The sequence below is a fragment of the Manduca sexta genome, chromosome 18 (genome assembly GCF_014839805.1).
Source record: "Manduca sexta isolate Smith_Timp_Sample1 chromosome 18, JHU_Msex_v1.0, whole genome shotgun sequence".
In the NCBI taxonomy this organism is placed as follows: Eukaryota; Metazoa; Arthropoda; class Insecta; order Lepidoptera; family Sphingidae; genus Manduca; species Manduca sexta.
In genome coordinates this window covers 5317839-5333829 of record NC_051132.1, presented here as the reverse complement: position 1 = coordinate 5333829, position 15991 = coordinate 5317839, and the positions used below count along the sequence as shown (strand labels likewise).

The window sequence follows — 15991 nt, the reverse complement described above, 5'->3', positions numbered from 1 at the left end:
ACTAAATTTTCTCAAAGAGCATTACGTCTATTTGTCTATAGTATATCTACCCGCTAATAGAGAAGAAAAGATACCTACCGCCATATTGAGCACCGTTCCAAGTATGTTATAATTACGTTTATGTTTTTAATAATAACATACGGGTAATCGTTTGAAAGACCTAGAGACTATGGACCCAGGGACTCGTTAAGTAAACTTGGACGTTTATTTAATATTTTTCTTCTACTAAAAATATCTCATGCCTCAATGTCGACTCGTTATAATAAGTAAGCATTTATTAGAACTATCTTTTCTAATAAAATTATTTGTTATTAATACAATAAGTTAAAACTTAGCAATATTATTTCATTGCGTACTGATGTTTTGCGTTGAGTTTATCCTATTGTGGCGAGTTTTTATATTACTTGGAGTTAGTTTGTGTATTTCTTTAGAACATTCTAGAGGTTATTGAGAATGACTAAACATCTTCATTTAGGTTCATAGCTCTACCGTTACACCGGTGATTTTGACAATGTCATACATATGTAGATATTAAAAATACTCAAAACGTACTGTATATATATATATATATATTGATATTTTAGTATCAATTTACAATGAACTAACAATTTCGACAAATACAGGAATAAAGTAGTTCCAAATATAGAACATCTGCAAGGCATTACGTAGACCGAATTATGTTTCATTAAAGTAGTTCGACTTTTTGTTCAATGACCTTGTCACCTCTTATATTCTTTAACATTTTTTATCTAGTGTCCTATATTCAACTTACGTAGTTAATGTAATATTGTTAATGTGAATTTGTGATAAAAATATATTCGTATTGATTAGAACAAGTTTGCTACAACATTTTAAAGTTCTGTAATATTTAGTAGTAGTAAAAACTTCAAACTTAAAAATACTTTTTCTGCAATAAGAATTGCGAATGAAAGAAAATAAACCATGGAATTCTAATAAACTGATTATTCTGATTAAAAAAAACTTCTTCCCATGAAAAAAACGATAAGCAAGAGACTAGGTTATATTACAAATTTTTCTTTATTAAGTAATAGGAACATAAAAATTATATTAAAATCAAACATAAGATACTCAAGTTTGTATGTAGTTGTACGTGTTCTCTGCCACAATTAGTTTTTAAGTGATTTAATTAGGTCGAAATATTAACAGTTAAATTCTGAAAAAAATTAAAATAGTTTTTTGACTAAAAGAGCTTTAAACTAAAATTAAACATTAGAAAAAAGAATTCTATTGTTTTCTTCTTAAATTAAAACAATAACAAATCCAATACTCAATCAAGACTAAAAGATTAGCATCTATGTTAGTTACAAATTAGGGATTTAACACAGTAGTGTAAGTAATGGAAACCGTTTTATTTTGTAAATATTTTCCAAATGTTTCATTGAACCTTAGTGTATGATACATTTTCAATGCAATGTATCAACCTAAAATACGTAACTTGTTTAAGGCGGTGGCCCCAGCAGCACGATGCGCTAGCAGTTTTTGTAGAACCTATCAATTCGAATTTTATAATACATATAGAAAAAAATAATTAAACTTTATGTTTGTATACTATAGCTTCACTTTGGTTATTTAGTTATCATTGTTTTATCAATTTCATAATAAAAGTGCCACCAAATTGTTTATTCTGAGCATCTTCTTCGTACTTGTATTTTAGAAAATTTCAGCGTTATGTTTGTTTTCAATTAAAGTTGTAACTGTTTGTTTTCCCTAATAAATAAAAAATACTGTTAAGGCGATACCTCAAGGTCCATTTTCATACATTTTGTTTCACCTTTTAATCTGGGTAACTAAACAAGTATTGGCAAGTAAAGAATTTAAATTCACGTCTAGTTAGTGATTAGTTCTCGCAGTTGAAGAAAAACGTAAAATAATTAATACTCATGGATATTTCGCCCATTAAAATTTAATATGACGAAATTTTAAAGGCAGAAATATCCATGATTATTAATTATTTTTACATGTTTCAACTGCGAGAACTAATCACTAACTAGACGTGAATTTAAATTCTTTACTTGCCAATACTTGTTTAGTTACCCAGATTAAAGGTGAAACAAAATGTATGAAAATGGACCTTGAGGTATCGCCTTAAAGAGACCATTTAATAAGGAACATTTTGGTAGTTTAAAATTCTCCAAATGACCTTAAATTATTTATTTATAGAAAAAATTCGCAAATCTTTCCCCAGTAGCTCGTGCGCTGTAAATGTATGAAACGAATACTCAAGGCGTTTACTCGTGGGATTGCCTTAATATGTACAATATTTAGTTACGTATATTTTCGATAATATTATTTATTTTCTTGTGTAAACACCTTGATAAGTGAATCACCCGACGGTATAATTAATTTAAATATCCAAATATAGACTTTATCACCATGTTTTCACATCATTAGACAATAAGACAGGTTTATTTTTAGCTACTGTTAAATATAAGATATACAAGATGCTGTAATGGTTTGACTAACCAATTTTCTGTACATTGTGTGGTCACAATGTGGTCAAATTGTATGGTTACAATCATTGGCTGGCATACGATTTTACGGTTTTTTGTTTAGGTGTTATCTTGATAGTGCTACTTGTTTCCAATGATAATTATTGAGGAGATTTATTACTTGGAAAGAGGCAGCGACCCAGTGATCCTTATCTCCGATAACAAGAGACCATTTCCGCCTGTCATGTGCTATTTATTTATATATTTTAAGTAATCTGACGCTTAAAGAGAGATGATAAACAAACTTTAACAATTGGTGGTAGCATGTATTCAATATCTGCCGGATAGCGACCACAGTACACAAGATGTTAAAACCCGCCATAGTGGCCCACGTAAGTGTGTCGCGTTCCGGGATCAGCCTGAATCTATCCAGTTTCAACAGGCCGGCATAATTGTGTCGACTGCCGCGGTGTAATCATCTCTCGTCAGTCGACATCCTATTGCACACCACTCCACTTACAATCAGGTGCATTGGGGTCACTTTGTTGTGCTCGTACGAAAATAACAATACCATGTAGTAACTTGGTAAGTTGCAAATCTGCGGGAATAACCACATAGTAACTATCTTATCGTCTAAGGAAAATTTTGAAAGACCTTTTTATGTTATCATACGTGTATTTATTTATTATCTCGTCGTCAAATGACTCTTGGATTTTTTACTTTTCTTTTATTAGTTTATCAATCGATTTGAATTACATGTTATTAATTCATGTTTTAAGTTAACGTGTCATATCGTATTCACTGCCCTGCCAATTGCCAACATTCTGCCATCTAGATATAGTAATATATAAATACCATCAAATATATGTATATTTTTATTTTTGTTTAAATAAATTGAGGTATATTTCAAAAATTGTTTGTATTTTAATTATAAAACGATACAGCCCATCACAAACAACAAATTGGAATTGGATTATTATTTATTTGGTAGCATTGTTTAGAGTGGGATTTTTAACACTCTAAAGGAGGCGCCAATCATTATCTGCGATTAGACAAGCCACAAACCCTCGCCAAAGAACACGATTCCTGCCCAGGATGATTCGCGAGGCTATTGAAATTAAAAAACATCCTAATTTTAATTTAAAATCCCGCTAACGTAGCAAATGACGAGGACAATGAATCGGTCCATCCTCGTAAATCTTATTATATTGATATCTTTCTGATCCCCTTTATAGATTTAAAAACAATGTTAGAAAGATAATTTATATAGATTATGGCATAATTTAATTTAATAGTGTATTTTTGTTCGTTTTGTTTGTTTATTTTTTTCTTTTTATTTATATTTGTTGTAGTATAGCTTAATTTTAAGATTTTGTTTCATTTTATTTAATTGTAATAATGCTTTGTTACTTATAATTTGAATTGTCGTTTGTATCTATAATTGTATAAGTAGCATTTGAACAAAAGCTGTTGTAATCTATGCTATTGTTAAGGTTTGATGATGTTACTTGGTTGATGCAACTTTAATAATAAATTAATTAATAATTTCAATAGGGCAGATGGTTGGAAGCTTGCACAAGCCTGGGATCCAGTTCTACATTTAATTAAATCGGAACCCAAAAGACTGGCTGCCAGACTTCAAGACACTGTGAGCTCATTCTGCGTAGATCGGACCATCAACAGCTAAAAAATTTAAAAAGTTGTATAATTGTAAAATGTAGGTAGATATTGTAACTTTGACTTTACGGATGAACAACACCTCAGTCCCCACGTGACCATGAAGGCTGCAAAGTCTTCGAAACATCGGGAGAAAAATAAAATTGAAAATACCGCGATGGAATCCGGAAAATTAGTTTAATTTCAATGTCTAACATTCGCGTAAATATAAGAAATCATTCTGTTACTTTTTTTTGGATTTTACGATCCTATAATTACGTTCTGTGTTACCTCCGTGAAATAGCTCATTTACTCTCCGTGGGGGTGATAGGTGGATAACTCTCCCTAGGTTAGGTACCCAGGCTTTAGTCAAACGTTGTGAAGCACGACCTTAATCTGTGCCACTCCGACTCCAATTCTGAAAATTCTTTCCTAATAAGAAGGTACATTATTCCTGAGTTCCTTATATTATTTAAGTCCCCATCACGAAGACGTTAACATTCGCTAGTGATTTAATAAATGTGAAATGAAGATAATAATTTGTTTAAATAATTCATTAGATCTAATTTGCAAATTTCTTTAAACATACGACTGCATTTTGATTTCAAAGCTTTATTTTTTTTTAGATGCGAAGAGCAAAACCCAATGTTCTATGATAATTTGTTTTTCTTATATTTACTATAGAGAGCTGAAATGATATTCGAAAAAGGGATAAAAGATGTATTCGCACATATAGATACTTAATATAATAAAGAAATAAAGTAAAATTCTTAACCAATTTATTATACATTTTTTAAAATAAATTAAAGTCTATATAGTTAACGTGCACTTTTCGATGCCAAAATAATATTTCAATTAACTAGTGACAGTATTTTCTCCGATAGGGAATGGTCTAGCCGTGCATCAAAATTCATTTAAATTGCGTTCATGGGTTTCTCCGTTTCTTTTTAACATCTTTTCAAATTTCACATATATAATATGAATCAGTAAGGATTGGATTAAGAAAAAGATTTTCGAAAAGAACACCACAGGATTCATGCGCGTTCTTGTTTAGTGGAAACTGCCTTTCGAAAATATGTTAGTAAAATTAATATTGACGGAATCTAAATATGTAATGGTTTTATGGGTTTGAATAAATTATTTCATTTAATTTTAGTCTCTCGTCTAAACACGTTAATTACAAAAATAATGTAATATTATTTAATCAACCTTAACAGGGTATTGAATTCCTTAGTTAATATTTTACCAAATTTTATTTTTTCTTAAGTTAAAAATGTCTAGGCATCGATCAAAATTGACTATGGAATGTTCCCTATATCCATTTTCGTTCCATTGTTCCTGTTAAAGATGAGCCAGTACTCAACCAGTTAAGGAGTAAAAATAGGCGTTATAATAAAATAATTTACTCACATACGACGAAAAAATAAAAATCTCAACTGACAACTAAAAACATAAAAAACATTACATTGACGAATCGAAATTCAAAAATTTAAAACTAAACTATATTTTACCAAAAAGGATTTGCGTCGCCAACACTCCCACCCCAATGCTGGTACAGCATTCCACATCTAGAGGAATACGAGCGACGCGCGCCGCAGAACGCCGCCAAAATCCCGTCTTGGTTTTGACCTCTACTACCCGTACTCGACCATCCTTTCCTGGAAATAACTTGGTAATAAGACCCTTTGGCCAAACGTTACGCGGTAAATCTTGGTCTACAACCAAAACGAGATCGCCAACTTGCAGGGGTTTCTGCTCTCCACACCATTTTCCTCTTGGTATGAGATCAGGAAGGATCTCCCTTACCCATCTACGCCAGTACATGTCAGCTAACCTTTGAGCTTTACGCCATTGTTGGCGCAGACAGAAATCCGTGTCATTAAAACTTCCTAATATAGGCAGATTTGATGACGTTCCAAGAAGGAAATGGTTTGGCGTGAGTGACTCTACGTCACCTGCCTCGACGCTAACATGCATCAAGGGACGGCTGTTCACAATATTTTCCACCTCTGTCATGAAGGTGTTTAAAACTTCTTCCCTTGGAGCACGTTCTTTTAATATAATTCTCAGTGAAGTTTTGATGGTTCTTATTAATCTTTCCCATGCCCCACCCCAATGGGGACTCGCCGGAGGAATAAAGGTCCAATCAAATCCATTATTAACACCCTCATTTTTAAAACTCCTGTATCTATTTCTTGAATAGATTTCTGCAGCTCCTTATCGGCACCTCGCATATTTATTCCGTTATCCGAATATATGTGTCGCGGCCAACCGCGCCTCGACGCCATACGTCGCAAGGCCAAAATTAAGGAGTCCGCAGTGAGCGATCCCACTAATTCGATATGTACGGCTCGAACCGTAAAACATGTAAATATCACTCCGTATCTTTTCATTCGTCGCCTTCCCTCTGTAACTTCCAGAGGACCGAATAAGTCTAACCCACAAAAGGTAAATGGACGATTGTGATGGACTACTCGGGCGAAAGGTAAATCTCCCATCCTGGGTACTTGTGGTCTAGCTTTGCGAATCCTGCACAACATACATTGAGACACAACGATTTTTTACTGTAGGTCTAAGTTTTAAAAGCCAATATCTTTGTTTCAGCTCATTCACCACGGATTCTTGGTTTCCATGAGCGGCCATTACGTGGAAATGCCGAACAATTAATTTTGCCACAGGGTGTCGTCCGTCTAATATTACAGGATTTTTCGTTTCTAGGTCCACGCCGAGAGCAGAGTTGATCCGCCCATTAACCCTCATTACGCCGTGATTATCCAAAAGGGTGACAAGGTGAGTAATTTACTATTTTTAGGTACAGGTTTACCTCGTGTCAAAGCGGTTATCTCAATAGGGAATGATTTTGCTTGAGCACTCTTCAACAGTAAGCATTCTGCTCGATCCATCATCTTGCAGTCTAACTGTCCAGGAAGTCTTTTGCATTTATCGACAAATCTTAGCAGTGCAGCTGCAGACCTCTTCAAACGTAGCCAGGAAGAAAACCGTAGAGGATCAGGTACAGGTAAGTGATATAACGTTACTGATGATTCCGATTCCATATGTGTAACCGCTACGTGTTCCAGATTATCATCAACCAATTCATAATTGAGTAGATCCTGAGGCCACTGAGACATGTCATTGTATAAAAAAGCTGGTCCCGTAAACCACTCGCTTTCAAAGACAGAACAATCAAAAGATTCTCGGGTGCCTAAGTCAGCAACGTTTAACTTCGTAGGAACATATTTCCATTCATGTATACGGGTCAAGTTATCTATCTCACCTAGGCGATTAGCTTCAAATGTTTTATACTTCCGTGTATTGTTTCGAATCCAATGGATAACTGTGGTTGAATCACACCAAAAATATCTAACGGTTGGAGTTAATCTATGCTCCCTTATTATATTATTCGCCAATCTAGCTGCCAGGCGAGCTGCTTCAAGTTCAGCTTTCGGGATGGTTATAGGCCTAACAGGTAAGACTCTACACTTACTTGCTATAAATGAGACATAAATTTTTTCATTAATGTTCCAGCGCCAAAATGCAACCGCACACATTGCTTTACTCGATGCGTCGCTAAACACATGCAATTGTAGGTTGTCATAGCCGATATTCATTGACATAACATCTGCGGACTCTGTCACGGAGTTTCCCTCACCGGTCGTAGCGAGCGGAGGTGTCGGCGGCATAGTGAGTCCGATGAGTACTGGCGAATCGCAAGGTGTTAGGTTCGTGGCCGGCTGGCTATCTCGCCTTATTGTTAATGGCGCCTGATAGTACCTCGGTATGCGTAAGTCACGAATAGACTTAAGTAAATTAATCCATTTGCACCATTTACCGTAAATATCATCTGATATATATTCGTCCCATCCAATATTAAGACGCCACGTATCCTGTAGCATAATTTTTCCTTGTATAGTAAATGGCGATAGGAAACCTAAAACATCAAAAATAGACATTACTACTCTTAACATTAACCGTTTCGTAGGGCGCTCCTTACCATGAATAATGCTTTCGGGTATCCGTTTCAAAGACACATCAAAACCCCATACGTCATCTTTGGGATACCATATCAGGCCCAAAATACGCTCTCCTTCGAACTGCTGATGAGTTTTAAACTTTATGGCTGCAGTGCCTAAGGATGCTTCAGGTATAGAGTTCAACACAGCTTCGCTATTACTAGTCCAGTTTCGAATCTCAAAACCACCTGATAAGTGGATATTAGTTATATTTTTACCATTTTTATTGCTGACTCGTCATCAGGTAAACTATCTATATAGTCATCCATATAGTGTGAATTCGTTATTGCTTTAACAGCGGCCGGTAAGGTTGACACATAGCGCTGTGCATTTTTGTTCTTTATAAACTGAGCTATAAAGGGGAACAATTAGCTCCAAAAAATTAGTGACGTCATTACATACGTCTTAATATTTTCTTTAGGACTATTTCGCCAAATAAATCTAAATGCGTCTTGGTCTTCGTCATGAATTTTTATGCGTAAGAACATATCTTTGATGTCACCTGTTACTGCTACTTTATTCTCTAAAACGTAACATTATACCAAATAGAGATGACAACAAATCGGGGCCCGTGAGTAAGTAATCATTAAGACACGAACCTTTCACCTTCGCCGCAGCATCAAATACCAGACGTAGTTTCTTTTTTATGCGGATTGTCCACTCCGAAGTGAGGTAAATACCATGTCCGGGGAGTGGACGCGGAGTCCTCAAGTACTCTAGCAAATCCATTTTCCAGTAGATGTTGAATACGTTCTCTGTACCTGTAAGCAAAACCTAAATCCTTCTCCATTTTATTTTCAATACCTCGGAACCTTCTTACAGCGGCAGTGTAAGAGTCTGGCATCTTACACTCCTTATCCTTCCACGGTAGAGAAACATACCAACGACCGTCCTTGAGAAGGGCAGTACGTTCCAGCTCAGCGATAGCGCGTACGTCATCAGCATTTTGACGCGGCATAGTGGCTGAAATTCCTAGTGAATCTAAGGCAAAGGAACATCTGACTTCCTCATGAAGATGCTGCAAACCGACCTCGTATGACATAGAATCCTCTGCATTCTCAAATACAGTGAGAGCAGTGGCGATTGTCGATTTGCGCTCGTTCTGCGGCACACGTAGACTACCGTGGATGCACCAGCCTAGAGGGGTGAGTGTAGCAGACGGCTCATTTAATTTACCCAACCTTACTTCTAAGGGCAATAGCAAATGGTAATTATCCTGTCCAATTAACATTTCAGGTTTTAAATTAACGGTACATAAATCATTCTTTATATCGCTTAAGTGGCTATAATTATAACATTTAACAAAATCGAATTTTTGCAAAGGCAAGTTTAACTCCTTGATACTACGAGCTCTTATGTTATACACCTTATTGTCTATACCACTAAGGTCCATATTAACAATTGTTGTTTCACAAACCAGTTCGTTATCAGTCCAAGCACCACGCACATGCATTGTTTCCCGGCGCCCGTGTAGTCCTGCACGTTCTGCGAGGCTAGCGCTTATGAACGATACAGTTGCCCCGTCATCTAACAACGCACTCGAATTCACTACACCGAGGGGACCGTGTATACGAACAGGAACCACTTTTAGCAAAACTTTACGATCACTCGCACTAATATAGGTTACATTTTCCGTAGCTGGTGACGGTGACGACTGTGATGCAGGAGAAGTACCTCGCAGCTCAGGCTCGTGACGTGCATCCGTAGCTATTGATATAGATGGTCGATGCGTACGTTGATCGTTTTCTCGATTAACCACGTTCACGGTGTAGTGTAAAAGGCCATGATGGGGTTGACCGCAATTATTTTTGTCACAGGAAGGCGCTGGGCATGTATTGCGCTCATGGCGAGATAATAGACATTTGTAACAAATTCCGTGACGTTTGACAAATTGCCATCTGACATTACGTAGCGCTTTCTTAAACTCTTTGCATTCGGTTAGTATGTGAACAGACTTTTTACAAAATCGGCATTGGGATTCGTTTTCTTGAATTGCGAATGTATGTGATATAGCTCGGGTTGTATTTTCCCTTTGGTATTTTGAAGGGACATGTCGAATGTTGGTGATGATGCTCGCGGTTGTTGATAATTTTACGGCCTCTTCTTGTAAAAATTCAGACATTATTATTAGCCGCGGTTTAGTTCCTTCTAATATGAATTTATAGCTATAATCTGACCATTTCGAAATAAGTATTGGAGGCAGCTTGGATAAAATAATAGATACAATATTTACCCCAAATAGGTATTCTTCACGTCCAACAGCTTGAACTGCCTCTACAAAATTCTGAATTTTCACTGCAAATGTCACACAGTCTTTTTGATAGTCCTGGTGCAGCGGCGGGAGTTTTTTAAGGTCGTTTATAATACGGGATATTATGCAGTCAGGGTTCCCATACAGCAGCTCCAATGTCGACATAACCTTCGCAGGTGACGTGGCGCTGATAAACAAAGCACTAACTGATTCCTTCGCCGACCCTTTAAGGCACTTACGTAGCCTCCATAAATTCTCCTTGTCCGTAAAATTACACACCTCAGTGGACTCCTCATACGCCTGCTTAAACTGGAGCCATTCCATTGGATCGCCAGCAAATTCCGGTAAATCTTTTGGTGTTGACATGCGGCTCAGTAAACTGGCATTGGTTTTATTGGCAGTGGCACTTGTGAGGTTTTAATTGCCATAGCAAGCATGTCTACAGCATTGCTTGAGCTGTACGTGGGTGGTACAGGGCCTTTTGACGTGGTCGTATGTGTTTTGTTCTTCGTAGCTACAAGTATTGGCGATACCTGGTGCAGTTGACCCGCTGTTTTACCATGATCGGGGGTGAACTGGTCCTTCGGTGGTACCTCGAATGTAGTTTGAAGATTTTTCTATCCAATCTTGTACTTGAAGTTGAGACCTATTAACTTCTTCTTCAATTTGTGGACTGTAATCAATGTAGGTCTCCTCTTCAAGTTCCGCCAGCTTTAACTCTGTTTCCCGATCGATGAGGGCCATTTCGATGCGTGCCTTCCGTTGTTCCGCTTCCAATTGCAATTTCTTTTTATGATGTTTATAGAAGACTTGGATGATACCTGACTTCTGCGTGAAGACATTGCTTTTGCGAGCGGATCTGGAACGTGTCGAGTTGGCTCAGAAGTTGCATCAAGTTCGGGAATACTTGGTTGTACTATTGGCTGCGCACCATTTTCCTTTGAGAGTCCCTCCGTTGTTGCCTGATCCATGTTTGTGGAGACCCCTTTTTCAGAGTCAACATTTTTCGGCAATTTCTCTTGTGGGCCACGGCGCGTTTTCCTGGTCATTTTTTGCGGTGTGCGGAACATAATATTCTGCAGATCCGGCTCGAAGGACCACTTGTTAAAGATGAGCCAGTACTCAACCAGTTAAGGGAGTAAAAATAGGCGTTATAATAAAATAATTTACTCACATACGACGAAAAAATAAAAATCTCAACTGACAACTAAAAACATAAAAAACATTACATTGACGAATCGAAATTCAAAAATTTAAAACTAAACTATATTTTACCAAAAAGGATTTGCGTCGCCAACAGTTCCGTTCCATTGAAGTTATGACTATGTAGTCATAACTTAAACGACTATGTCCATACTCAAACGAGATTAATATAAAAATAAAGAAAATATTGATTCCGATGTAAAACTCTTAACCAACGCGTATGTTAACGCGTCCACTGCGGAACAATCATCGCCACGGTCGAATAAATAGAGGAAGACTCAATTGTACCTCCAAGTCGATCCAAATTGGTCATAAAGGACATAACTGCGTCTGAAATGCGCGTTTTGATCAACGCTGGGCACCTATCTGTTACTATTGGAGTATTGCTGAAATCAATTTGATTTGGTAGGAATGAATATTGGAATATTATTGTAGTCATGATGAATAGTGGTTTGAGAATAGGTATTTGAGGTATTGTATGATGGACCAGGTAAAATATGTGCATTATTTGTGCAATATTTATTGGCTGAATGATGTGATCATGGTAATTTAGAATTGTTATATCATTGTTCCAGGAATTTATGAAATTGCTATGATACTTTACGTCAAATGAGGGTAGATGTGAGTAATTTCCGCGAATACAATATTTTTTGAGTTCTAGCTTTGGAATTGGCAAAAATTATAAAATACTCCTTCTTAAGATACGTATCAATACGAATATAGAAATTAATACTATAGTCTAATATTCAAATTGCATTAAGTTGAAGATACTGCGCGAACTAAAATGTGTTACAGAGCATATTCGATATCTGTAGCGCCTGAATCGGAAACTTCGTTACTAAAATGAAAGTCAAACATAAATGTGTTTGAAACACTCGTGAGGTTTAAAATCGACTATGAAATCAAATTTCTAATAGCTATCGGTATTTCAGTAGATAAAAGTATTTCATGATATAAAATATAGTATATGCAAAACAAAATTACATTTGTATGAAGAATAACTTAATATATATATATATATATATATATATATATATATATATATATATATATATATATATATATATATATATATATATATATATATATATATATATATATATATATATTCTAGTTATTAATATATTATTTTGTGTACTTACATTGCGAAGATCGTTCTAATATGTATTTTTATAATATAACACAAAATAATATATTCGTAACTTCTTGAGGATATAAAGGAAGTGTACTTAATACCCTCCAGAAGTTATCAATATATGTTCATCAAATCGTTGTAACGTAAACAAGTCAACAGATAACTGTTTGAAGAGACAGTTTGCAGCTAGCATTTGTTTAAAGACAATTGATTGTCCTCGAGTCTTTGTAGGTAGTTAGCGATGTATTGTACATGCGCTGCGATACAAAAGGGGATTCGAGATGAGTGATGTTACTCCGATGCGTTCAATCATTAGGTTTTCTAAGAGTTACATCGTTTTTCAGATATGGGAAGAGGAGCAAATAAGTCAACTAATTTTAAATGATCTTCGTCATAAACAAATCATTTTAGAAGAACTATGATTGTGATATATTGTAAAAGCGACGATAGCCTAGTTGGGTATGGAACGGTCTGCCGAGACGAATGTCCGCAGGTTCAAATCCCAAGGGCACACACCTCTGACTTTTCTAAAATCATGTGTGTATTCTTTGTGAATTTATCGTTCGCTTTAACGGTGAAGGAAAACATCGTGAGGAAACCTGCACATCCGAGAAGTTCCTCTATAGGAATTTCGAAGGTGTGTGAAGTCTACCAATCCGCACTAGGCCAGCGTGGTGGACTAAGGCCTTAATCCCCCTCTCAGTAGTAGAGGAGGCCCGTGCTCAGCAGTGGGCAAGTATATAATACAGGGCTGATATTATATTATATTATATATGATTGTGATATCGGCTTTAAAAGAGAGGGAAAGGGATTCAGAAGGAAAGCAGGCTTCGTTTTACGCTGGCTTTCTGTGACTCATAGATTCTTTCCTAAGCAGTGCAGTCTATGAATAAATATGTCTATAGCTTCGCTGTGGCACTGAAAAATACTGCTATAAAACCCAATAATGTACTCAATATTGTTTGAAATCAATCACAAGCACGTAAATCAGACTTCAATGACCTACCATTAGAACGAGATGTAAATTAATAAGAAAACTTCCCGAAGCCGACTTCCGCAAGTGATCTTTACCATTTAAAATACAACAAACTTTAAAACTTTCAGGAGTCGTAGCAAGTCATACGTATATAGAACTATTGAAATATAACTAGTTAAATCGCATCTGGAATTTTGTGCAATATATTGCTGCAAGAACTTGCTTGTCCAAGCTTAGCATGAGGATGTAAACGGTGTACATAGGACATGTACATAGTTGGTCATAGATTACAGGAGGAATTACAAGCATTTGAACCTATATCAAACAGGAACAAATATTGGAAGATCACTCGTTTGCTTATTTTTACTCGGCCGTTTCGCTTCGGCGGTCGCAAAATATATATTTTACAACTTCGTTTTGGAAGTCGTGTCACGCATATTACTATCTTATGCAGATTTCTTTCATTATATATTATAAACGTTATAACTATAAGGCAGTAAAAATTATTGTCAAATAGAACGTCTTCAAATTCAAAAGTTCATAGTTGACTAAGCTAAGTATACGATGAAAGTGTTTTTATAAACCAACTTGCTTTTACACGCATTTTACACGCGTCTAAGACTTTTATGAAATAAAAGTAATGAACGCACATTCTAATCTCCTTAGAGGCATTGTTGTTTTCTATTAATAAAAGATTATTTATAAAACCATATAGAAACAAGCAATTTTACCTATCCTATGGATTGTGATTTTCAGAATGCAACTCATGGTTTACCAATCTGATTCCTATTCCACTTAACACCAGGTGGGATCACTGGCGTGAAGATTTAAAAATGTGAAGTTTAATTAACGTGACATCTGATTGAAATCGTAAATGGCAGTATAATACAAAGGGATTCGCGGTGTATCAACTTCAGTGTTACGTGTATCAATTAAAATCTCATCAGCGGTAATGGGGCGCGATGAAACTTGATTCATACATTTTACTGTTGCAATTGGAATCGCTTTTCTGTGCAATTGATTTTTTTATTGTTTTTATTGGCACGGGGACATCATATATTACCTAATATGATGTATCGTCGTATCGTATTTATTGTTTTGTGTCTGTTATTCTTTGAATTAACTTACAACAGTGGAAGCCATGATAAACACGAAAAAGATATATTGAAAAACTAGCTGTGCACACGGCTTCGCCCACTTGTAAATAAGTGTGTGATAGATTTATTCCGTGTAATCCCGACCCAAGAGATTTTTTACAACGACGCGACCTCTTCAACAATAATTGATATATTTCAGTCTATTTACATAAAACCGAAATGTACTATTAACCTAAACCTTCTTTAAGAATTGCACTATCATTTAATAAAAATCCGTTTAGTAAATTTGGAGAAAATCGATATAGACAGACATCTTTTGGGGACTTTGTTTTATAATATTAAACAATAATATTCCATGCTTTATCGAATGTCGATAAGAATATAACTATCAGTTTCTTAATTTACTGACAGTCAAAGTTATCGTTATTTAAGCCAAAATTAAGTTTCTGGTGTAACAATTAAATTCAATTAAACTCTCATATGAGTTGCCGGTAACACTATATGTATAATTTTCTTTTTTTTCGCGTCAAATTTCGTAATCAAACTCTATTCTAAAGATTTTTTTTTTTTTTTTATGAATTTTCCTCTTATTATATAAATACATTAAAGTCGCAGTATTATTTATCACGTCTCTACGTAACATATATGAATAAACTTAATTTCATAGGAAAAAATATATTATTAGGGAATTCATTTTCCTGTAATTTGCAAATACCCACATACTAAGAATTTAGCTGTAGATTGACATAAAGAGGTAGAAAACCAGCAAACCTAAACTAGGTCCAACCATTTTTTTACCTTTTGATAGTTTGGTTACTAATCAATTGGGGAAGTACTAATGCGTTACCAATTTCTTGTTTTTTTTTTATTTCTTGTAAGTATCGGTTTAATTTAAGAAGTTTTGATCGATTAAACACATTGAAATGTTATTTTTGCTCGACATTTTGTTTTGTTTTATAAACGGGCCTAGATGTTTAAATGTGTAAATTTATGTATTAAAATAAACGTTTGTTTTAGCATTACATTATTGTTTTATTATTTCGCAAAATTAATCTTTCGGTCATTATTTAACTTTAATAGTTTATTTTATTGGTTATCATATAGTTACGTGTAAATAAAAAAATATATATTTTATTTACACTGCCATATTTTATCTTTCAAAGACAAAGTTTTGAATTACTTTGTTACACAATCGTTGGGATCAATGAAT

The 15991-nt window shown here is 35.3% G+C and overlaps 1 protein-coding gene and 1 pseudogene across 1 annotated transcript in view; one reads left to right on the top strand and one right to left on the bottom strand.

Moving 5' to 3' along the window:
• Window positions 1-15991, top strand: part of LOC115450687 (5-hydroxytryptamine receptor 1) — a 157234-nt gene that overhangs the window by 8983 nt on the left and 132260 nt on the right. The window lies entirely within an intron of this gene.
• LOC119189641 lies at window positions 6866-8638 on the bottom strand (annotated as a pseudogene).